General features: G+C 40.6%; 1 long non-coding RNA gene across 3 annotated transcripts; it reads right to left on the reverse strand.

Moving 5' to 3' along the window:
- Positions 1–5,929: 5,929 nt before the first annotated feature.
- Positions 5,930–7,891, reverse strand: LOC140857114 (uncharacterized). 3 transcript variants are annotated; one of them, XR_012140597.1, is made up of 4 exons: positions 7,190–7,891; positions 6,714–7,092; positions 6,265–6,616; positions 5,930–6,175 (listed from the first exon to the last, which is right to left on the reverse strand). It is a non-coding gene; the product is annotated as an uncharacterized lncRNA (long non-coding RNA). The 3 variants fall into 3 exon arrangements; XR_012140598.1 differs by having other exon boundaries at positions 6,702–7,869; XR_012140596.1 differs by having other exon boundaries at positions 6,714–7,865.
- Positions 7,892–8,270: the final 379 nt, after the last annotated feature.

Raw genomic sequence — 8,270 nt, forward strand, 5'->3', positions numbered from 1 at the left:
AATGCTTTACTTTTTTGTGGAGGGTTGATTTTTTCCTTGTAAAAATAAGAGATTCCTAAACAAATAGGACCCTTAGAGTCCTATATAAATCCTTGTATCTTTCATGAAAAAAACAATGAATGATTTTACAAACTCCACAAATACTTGTGTCAATCGCTCCGAGAGGGAGAGGGTGTGAGACCCAAAATCGCCCCACAAGGGGAGGGTGTGAGGCCCACTTTCTATCCTATTCCTTCTACTTAAGATTCAGTGTTCCTGCGACTCTGATCGACTCCACCATCTACCCACGCAAGCCTATTCCGTCAAGAGAAGATCTGTCTCCTCCAGAATTTTCATCTGTCGTGCTGAGAGAAGGAGTGATTTCTTATTCTACAGATCATATACTGTCAAGGACCTTCGTTCCTTAACAGTTGATCTTTGATTATTTTTTTTTTAATCCGATGTTGGTAAAGACCTAGTTCTTTATCGATGGATCTGTTTGGTTAAAAGATTAAGAGCCCTAATCAGAATAGTTTCTTAACTACCACGATCCGGATTCTTATCATTTTTTAGATTTTCTCACGGGTTTAATATTTTATTTTCTCTCGTTCCATTCTTATTTCTTTTTTTGCATTTACTCGTGAGCATGTTTAATTTCTGCTATCTGTTTATGAAATTTTCTATTACTAATTGTTTACTGATCTCTCGAATGGCATTCGTCTGTATCATTTAGATTGATCTCGCTTTAGTCTCGTATCAATCAATCACGCCTCCTGAGCAGAGTATAGGCAACTATACTGTCTGTCTTGGGAATAATGAGCCCCTGGCCGGACGTGATTTGTTGTTGATGAACAGAAGAGAGCTTGATTATTAGGATTGATTTTCTTTTTAGGATTGTCCCGCATCAATTTGGTATCAGAGCAGGTTGATTAGGGCTTTAGTTTAAATTCAGCAATTTAAATTTTCGCAAGTTAAATTTTTGCACTCTAAATTTCGTACTTTACTTTCAAGCATTTTAATTTTTATTGCACTTTATTTCTGCATCTTAGAGTTGCATGACCACTAGATCAGGTACCTGGTACCAACATCCTACTTTCCCATCCAACACCAATATGGATCCCAATATAGCAGCCATCATTAATGCTCTGACTGAAAAATTTGATGACATGAAAAATTTTATGAAAACCATGGATGAGAGAATAGTGGTATTAGAAGAAGCTAGGCAGAAACAACCTGAACCTGAGTCTCCCCGACTACCTATAGGACAAAGAGGTAGGAATCTAGAACTTGATCGACCTATAGGGGCACGCCCGCACCATAACCAGTTCGATCAAGATGAGCATATTCTTAGGAATGTGAAAGTCGAAGCTCCAAGTTTTGATGGTTGTCTAGATCCGAGAGAGTACCTAGATTGGGAATCAGGTATGGACCACTATTTTGGATGGTATGAAATGTCTGAAGCAAGGAGAGTTAGGTTTGCTAGGATGAAATTGGTGAGGCAAGCCCGACTTTATTGGGAAAGTGTTGAGCGTCTTCTTAATCAGAGAAGACAAGATCCGATAGAAACCTGGGATGAGATGAAAGAAAAACTCAGAGAGAAGTACCTCCCCACCTCTTACCAACAAAGACTTTTAGATCAATGGCAGAGGCTTACTCAAGGGAATAGATCAGTCACCGAGTATATCACGAGATTTGATGAATACCTCATGAGATGTGGAGTAGCCGAAGATAGAGTTGTTACCTTATCTAGATTTAGAGCTGGATTACGAGAGGATATTCAGCGTGAGCTCTTTCTGCGAGAGGTAACCACGTTGGAACAAGCTTATCAACTTGCCTTAGATTTTGAAAGATTTTCTAGATATTCGACTCCCCGTCATCCTGAACCCAACCGAGTAACCCCTTCTGGATCGAGACCTAATATTAATCAAACTCCTAGTAACATACCTCCACTTACAAATCCTATTAGGAGAAAAGAAGATAAAAGAAAAGGAGCTATAGGAGAGTTATCAAAAGGAAGTAGTTCTCGATTTCATTGCTTCAAGTGCCATGGTTACGGTCACTTTGCTGCACAATGCCCCAACCGATCATTATTCGTAGAAGAATTAGAAGGAGAAACTCTAGAAAATATTAAGGAGGAAGTTTATGAAGCTGATCCAGATTTAGCCGAGCAATTTGAGAGTACTGAGGACATCCTAGGTTATGCCACACCTGAGTCAGACCTTAGGCTTGGAGTCGTTAGGTATGTCCTAACCCAAACTAAGGAAAGTGAAGACTGGCGTAGGACCTCTATTTTCCATACCTTCATAAAATTTGGCGATAAAATTTGTAAGGTGATCATTGATAGCGGTAACTGTATCAACGCCATCTCCACCGACACGGTTAAGCGATTAGGATTAACTCCTGTAGATCATCCTAGTCCATACCGTGTGTCTTGGATTGATTCCTCCTCTATTCCCATCAAATTTAGATGTCGTGTGCCCATCCAGCTTCATTCCTATCAGGATCATGTGTGGTGCGATGTCTTACCCATGAAAGTCGGAAGTATCATATTAGGTCGGCCTTGGCTATTCGACAATGATGTTACGATTTATGGCCGTACCAACTCCTGCAGCTTTACTCATCAGGATAAGAAGATCACGATTAATCCTTCCCCATCTAAGGCTACTAATAGAAAGATAGGCGATGGACCAAAAGAAAATCTTAAGAAGAAAAGCCTCAATCTGATAGGTGCTAAAGAATTAGAGACGATCATGAGTGAAGGATCACCAGTTTGGATGCTTGTTGCTAGAAAAGTTCGTGAGGATTCTAAGGTGGATTATCTTAAGGAAGTAGCTAGCCTTCTTACTGAGTTTCATGATGTCTTTCCTGAGGATCTTCAGATTACTTACCACCTATGAGAAACATTCAACATGCCATTGATTTAGTTCCTGGGTCTACCCTACCCAACTTGCCCCACTATAGGTTGAACCCTAATGAGCATATCGAGCTACAAAGACAAGTTAGAAAGCTGATAAAAAAAGGATTTGTGAGGGAGAGTTTGAGTCCTTTTGAAGTAGTTCATGGATATCAACCTAGAAAACCAATAGACCTCATCCCACTACCCATGCATGCTAGGATTTTCGAATCTACAGAGTTATTTGCACAGCATGTCAAGAGTCTGCATAAAGAGATCAGTAAAAAAATTAGTATGAGTAATAAAGTTTATAAACAGAATGCAGATTCTCATCGACGTGTTCAAGAGTTTGCAGAGGAAGACTATGTGATGGTTCGATTGAGGCCTGAACGGTTTCTCCTCAGAATCGTGAAGAAGTTACATGCCCGAGGAGCAGGTCCATTTAAGATCATAAAGAAAATCGGATCAAATGCGTATGTTGTAGACCTACCTTCTGATTTTGGAATTAGCTCTACTTTTAACATTACAGCTCTTGTCGCCTATAAAAAAAAATCAACTCGGATACCTAGTGAGCCATTTGAGTCTGAACCAACCTTTGAGAGCGAACCTATCCCTGAGTGTCCACTAGCCAAAATGTCAGCAAAACACGATCAGATTGAGAAAATTTTGGATGAGCAGATCCTTTCCACCCGGAGTCGAGGCTATCAATGGTATCTGGTCAGATGGCGAGGTCGACCGGAGTCTGAAGATACCTGGATCACTCGAGAAGAGCTGCAATACATTGATCCCGATCTACTTGAGCGTCACCAGAGCAGAATCGACCCACACTCGACAGGGTCAAGTTTTTCCCACCCCGAGAGAATTGGTGCGGACACCAGAGCCATCAAAAATCGGCAACATAATTTAAGGCCATACTTGGATTTGTCCACGTCACCTTTGGAGCCACCACTCTCCACATGCCAAGAGAAAAAATATGCATGCCAGCATGTGCCGTGCTCATGCCAAGTTGTGTCAAGCATCAAGCACCCACATAGAATTCTATTTCTTCCTTAGAATTCCTTAAGAGTTCTTGGCTACTTACTTATTTTGTTGAAGGCTGATTTCTTTCCTATGGTAGATTATAATGCTTTACTTTTTTGTGGAGGGTTGATTTTTTCTTGTAAAAATAAGAGATTCCTAAACAAATAGGACCCTTAGAGTCCTATATAAATCCTTGTATCTTTCATGAAAAAAATAATGAATGATTTTACAAACTCCACAAATACTTGTGTCAATCGCTCCGAGAGGGAGAGGGTGTGAGACCCAAAATCGTCCCACAAGGGGAGGGTGTGAGGCCCACTTTCTATCCTATTCCTTCTACTTAAGATTCAGTGTTCCTGCGACTCTGATTGACTCCACCATCTACCCACGCAAGCCTATTCCGTCAAGAGAAGATCTGTCTCCTCCAGAATTTTCATCTGTCGTGCTGAGAGAAGGAGTGATTTCTTATTCTACAGATCATATACTGTCAAGGACCTTCGTTCCTTAACAGTTGATCTTTGATTATTTTTTTTTAATCCGATGTTGGTAAAGACCTAGTTCTTTATCGATGGATCTGTTTGGTTAAAAGATTAAGAGCCCTAATCAGAATAGTTTCTTAACTACCACGATCCGGATTCTTATCATCTTTTTGATTTTCTCACGGGTTTAATATTTTATTTTCTCTCGTTCCATTCTTATTTCTTTTTTTGCATTTACTCATGAGCATGTTTAATTTCTGCTATCTGTTTATGAAATTTTCTATTACTAATTGTTTACTGATCTCTCGAATGGCATTCGTCTGTATCATTTAGATTGATCTCGCTTTAGTCTCGTATCAATCAATCACACCTCCTGAGCAGAGTATAGGCAACTATACTGTCTGTCCTGGGAATAATGAGCCCCTGGCCGGACGTGATTTGTTGTTGATGAACAGAAGAGAGCTTGATTATTAGGATTGATTTTCTTTTTAGGATTGTCCCGCATCACCATTCCAATACCTATCCATCAGAGTCATGATTTTGAAGGTGTGGGACCGATCATGTTGCCCCAGAGCCTCCGTCTCTGATCTTGCTACGATATACAAAGCTGCACCGGTGCGAAAAATGGAGCTTGCTTGAATATGGAGAATGGCTATTCATCCTAGAATCCGACTCTTCATCTGAAAGGTCACCTGGGATCGACTTCCGACTCGAACTCTTCTCAGAGAAAGAGATATGGAGAATCTGCCCATCTGCCTGATCTGCAGGCTGGAGGACGAGACGATGGAGCATGCTATGCTTCACTATCCGAGGGCGTCCTCGATCTAGAGGATGACGGGCAGCCAGTCCTAGAGGGACACCAGTGGCTCTTGCCCTTCCTCATTCTTGAATTAGATTAGCCAGAGTTCGACTGAATACCAACCCTCAGACAATAGGATGGCGTACATTGCATATCATATTTGACTTTCCAGGAACACCTTCATCTTCGAGGCTAAAATGGTGCCTACGCATGGAGTATTGAAGAGAACTTGCTGTCTTGTGGAGGAGTACTATCGATTCGACGCTACTGGACAACCCTCGATAGCCTGAGGTTCTGAGACTCCCCTGCTGCGTATGCAGCAACGACCCATACGATTCTTCTCATTTCCTTGGAGCCTCCTTCCTTAGAGTTTGCCAAGGTCAACTTCGACGGTAGTGTTAGAAATGACAGAGATGATGCAGATTATATCATTCGGGATCCGAATGGTAAGCTGCTTGCTACTAGGGACTCCCTCCTTTTCGAGCCTTCGGTCCCTGAAGTGGAGCTCCAAATTACCTGAGCGGACATCATTTGTACTCGGCAGGAGCTGCATGCAGAGAAAATCCTTGTGGAGGGCGATTTTGTCACAATCATTGGCTGGATCCAAAATGATACGAAGCACATGCTAGTTCATCCGCTTCTCCACGATACCTGGGAATCCCTCCATTAGTATTCTGAGATGGTTGTTCGTCATGTCTATCGACAGGCGAATAGCACCATGAATTGGATAGCTTTCTTTGTTACTGATCATACTGATGATTGGTTTTAATGCCAGGCAAATAAATGCCCTTAAGCATTGTGTAATATTTTGTGTTTAGACTCTTTGAGTTGCTCTCACATTAGAATGGTGGAATCATCCGCTTGTATCAAGAAAGAAAAAAAACAGCAGTACACTATTACGACAGCTGAAATGGTCCCATTACGATCCTTTTGGAAGCAGCGAGCCCCACTTAACAACCGAGCACCAGGTCGGTGCCTTTGCTTCACTGATCCCCTCCAAAATACCTGGCATATTGGGGAGGAAGATACAGTCGGGCAAATGATGATGTGACACAGATAATATGAAAGATTAAACAGAAATAGGAAGGCTCTACCTCCATTCTCCTTTTGCTTCGACCTAGGACGTTCAATTCTGATGCTGCTCATTTTATTCTAGATGTCAAGCTTGGAGTAGTTGATATGACTCATATGATGGGTATGGCCTGAGGATTAAAGCTATGGCTCAGGAAGTTCGAGAACCGTTGTTGTCAAAGCAACAGGGTGCGAGCTTTCCTGGACAGGCTGATCTGGAGTAGTTGCCATTGTGCACCGGGGGACATAAAGCCATTGAATCTAATGATGGAATCAGGTGGATAAGGATTGCCAGAATTTGAAAAGTTGAATTTCAATGCCAAAAATGATTGGATCACTGAATTCTTTTGGCTTTGTCAGTCTTCTTCAGTTCTTCTGCGCTCATCAAGCAATAAATAACTAATGTCAGCAATTTGAATAAAAGATTCCAATATCATAGAGAAAACAGGGGAGAGCTTACTGATGGCTGCACCTTTATATCTGTTTGTACCGGTCAACGCATGCATATGACATGGTGGAATGGCAAGGGAATGGGAGACAACCAGTGCCCAGCCATGATGGCCATTAACCATTACAAAGATCTCACAAATAATTCCACAAAAAACAACAAAAGAATCTGTAAAAGAAAGCAAGATAATATTTCAGATACGATCAGGTCACAAAAGAAATAGGTTAATATTGTATATCCAAACCACAGGTAAGCAAATTTCAAAAGCATTAATCACTTAAAGTCACAGAAACAACTTTACAAAAACATGAATGTCTGCAATCCTATTCAAACCATCTTCTTCTGCAACAAGGATGGCCTTTCTGCCTTTATGAGTATTTACTGCTACTGCAGGAGTACAATACTGGCACAAAGAGAAGAAACTAGAATTTAGCTATGACGGATCTATGATACTTGTGCATCTTTAATATCTTTTCAGGCATGAGCTCAAAATTAGTTACATTGACCGTTTCAGAGATGTTGAACTTGTGATCCCAGCTTGCTGAAACCAAATTTCTGCATGTTCCAGCAGACTACATGTAAAGGTGTTCATTAACAAAGGATCATGCAATCCCAAAGCACCAATGTATGATGAGCACAGCCCTCACCAGCTGAAGTTTTCTAACTGGGCTATCAGGTATAAATCAGGGTTATAAGATAAACTCTTTCTCTGAAAGATCAAAAGAGAAAATATTCATATCATGTTTGTGATATAAAAGGAGAACGTGCAGCATGGGGAAGTTTTATGAGGGAAATCATAAGAAAAGGCATGTTCAAGGTCAACAGAGAATTCTTGAAGGGAAAATAACTTGCCAAGCTGTATCCTATATCCACTGCCTAAACAGGAAAAGTAGGAAGAAAAAGTAAATAATATATGAATATGAAGCATGATTCAAGACCACATATGGGATTCATATGTTTGAAAGATCAGAATTTGTTCACTGTTGAGCCATTGATCATACTTTAGCTGACAAGCCTCATCCTAATCAGTTGGGATTCAACCCCAAAAATGTAGCTTCACCATTTCCCATGATGACAGGGCATATCCTAAACTTTCTCTCTTCATGTTCACTGGAGCAATAATAACTTCAGCTTAATTAAAACCAGACTCCAAGATCTATTTTGAGAAATGAACCATCAGATTATCCTCTTTCTGAATAGTCCGCAACGTCATTTAAAAGGTGTTGCCCAGCTATGCAACCCAAGAGGGGGGGGTGAATTGGGTTTTTAAAAATTTTAAGCTCAACTGATTACTTATGAAAAATATTTGTTAAAAGCTTGATGAATGAGAAGAAGGACTTTAAATCAAGATTAAATTACCTAAAGCAAGAATGCAAGTATATAATAAAGAAATAATGTAAAACAATAAAGCACACCACAAACACAAGAATTTATAGTGGTTCGGTGCCAACCTTGCACCTACATCCACTCCCCAAGCTCCTACTTAGGAATTTCAATCCACTATCCTTGTATTCAACCCGAATATAAACGTCGGAAACTCCGACACTAGCTATCCCAAGCTAGTCCACTTGTTTCTCGGAT

The sequence above is a fragment of the Elaeis guineensis genome, chromosome 4 (assembly GCF_000442705.2).
Source record: "Elaeis guineensis isolate ETL-2024a chromosome 4, EG11, whole genome shotgun sequence".
Classification (NCBI taxonomy): Eukaryota; Viridiplantae; Streptophyta; class Magnoliopsida; order Arecales; family Arecaceae; genus Elaeis; species Elaeis guineensis.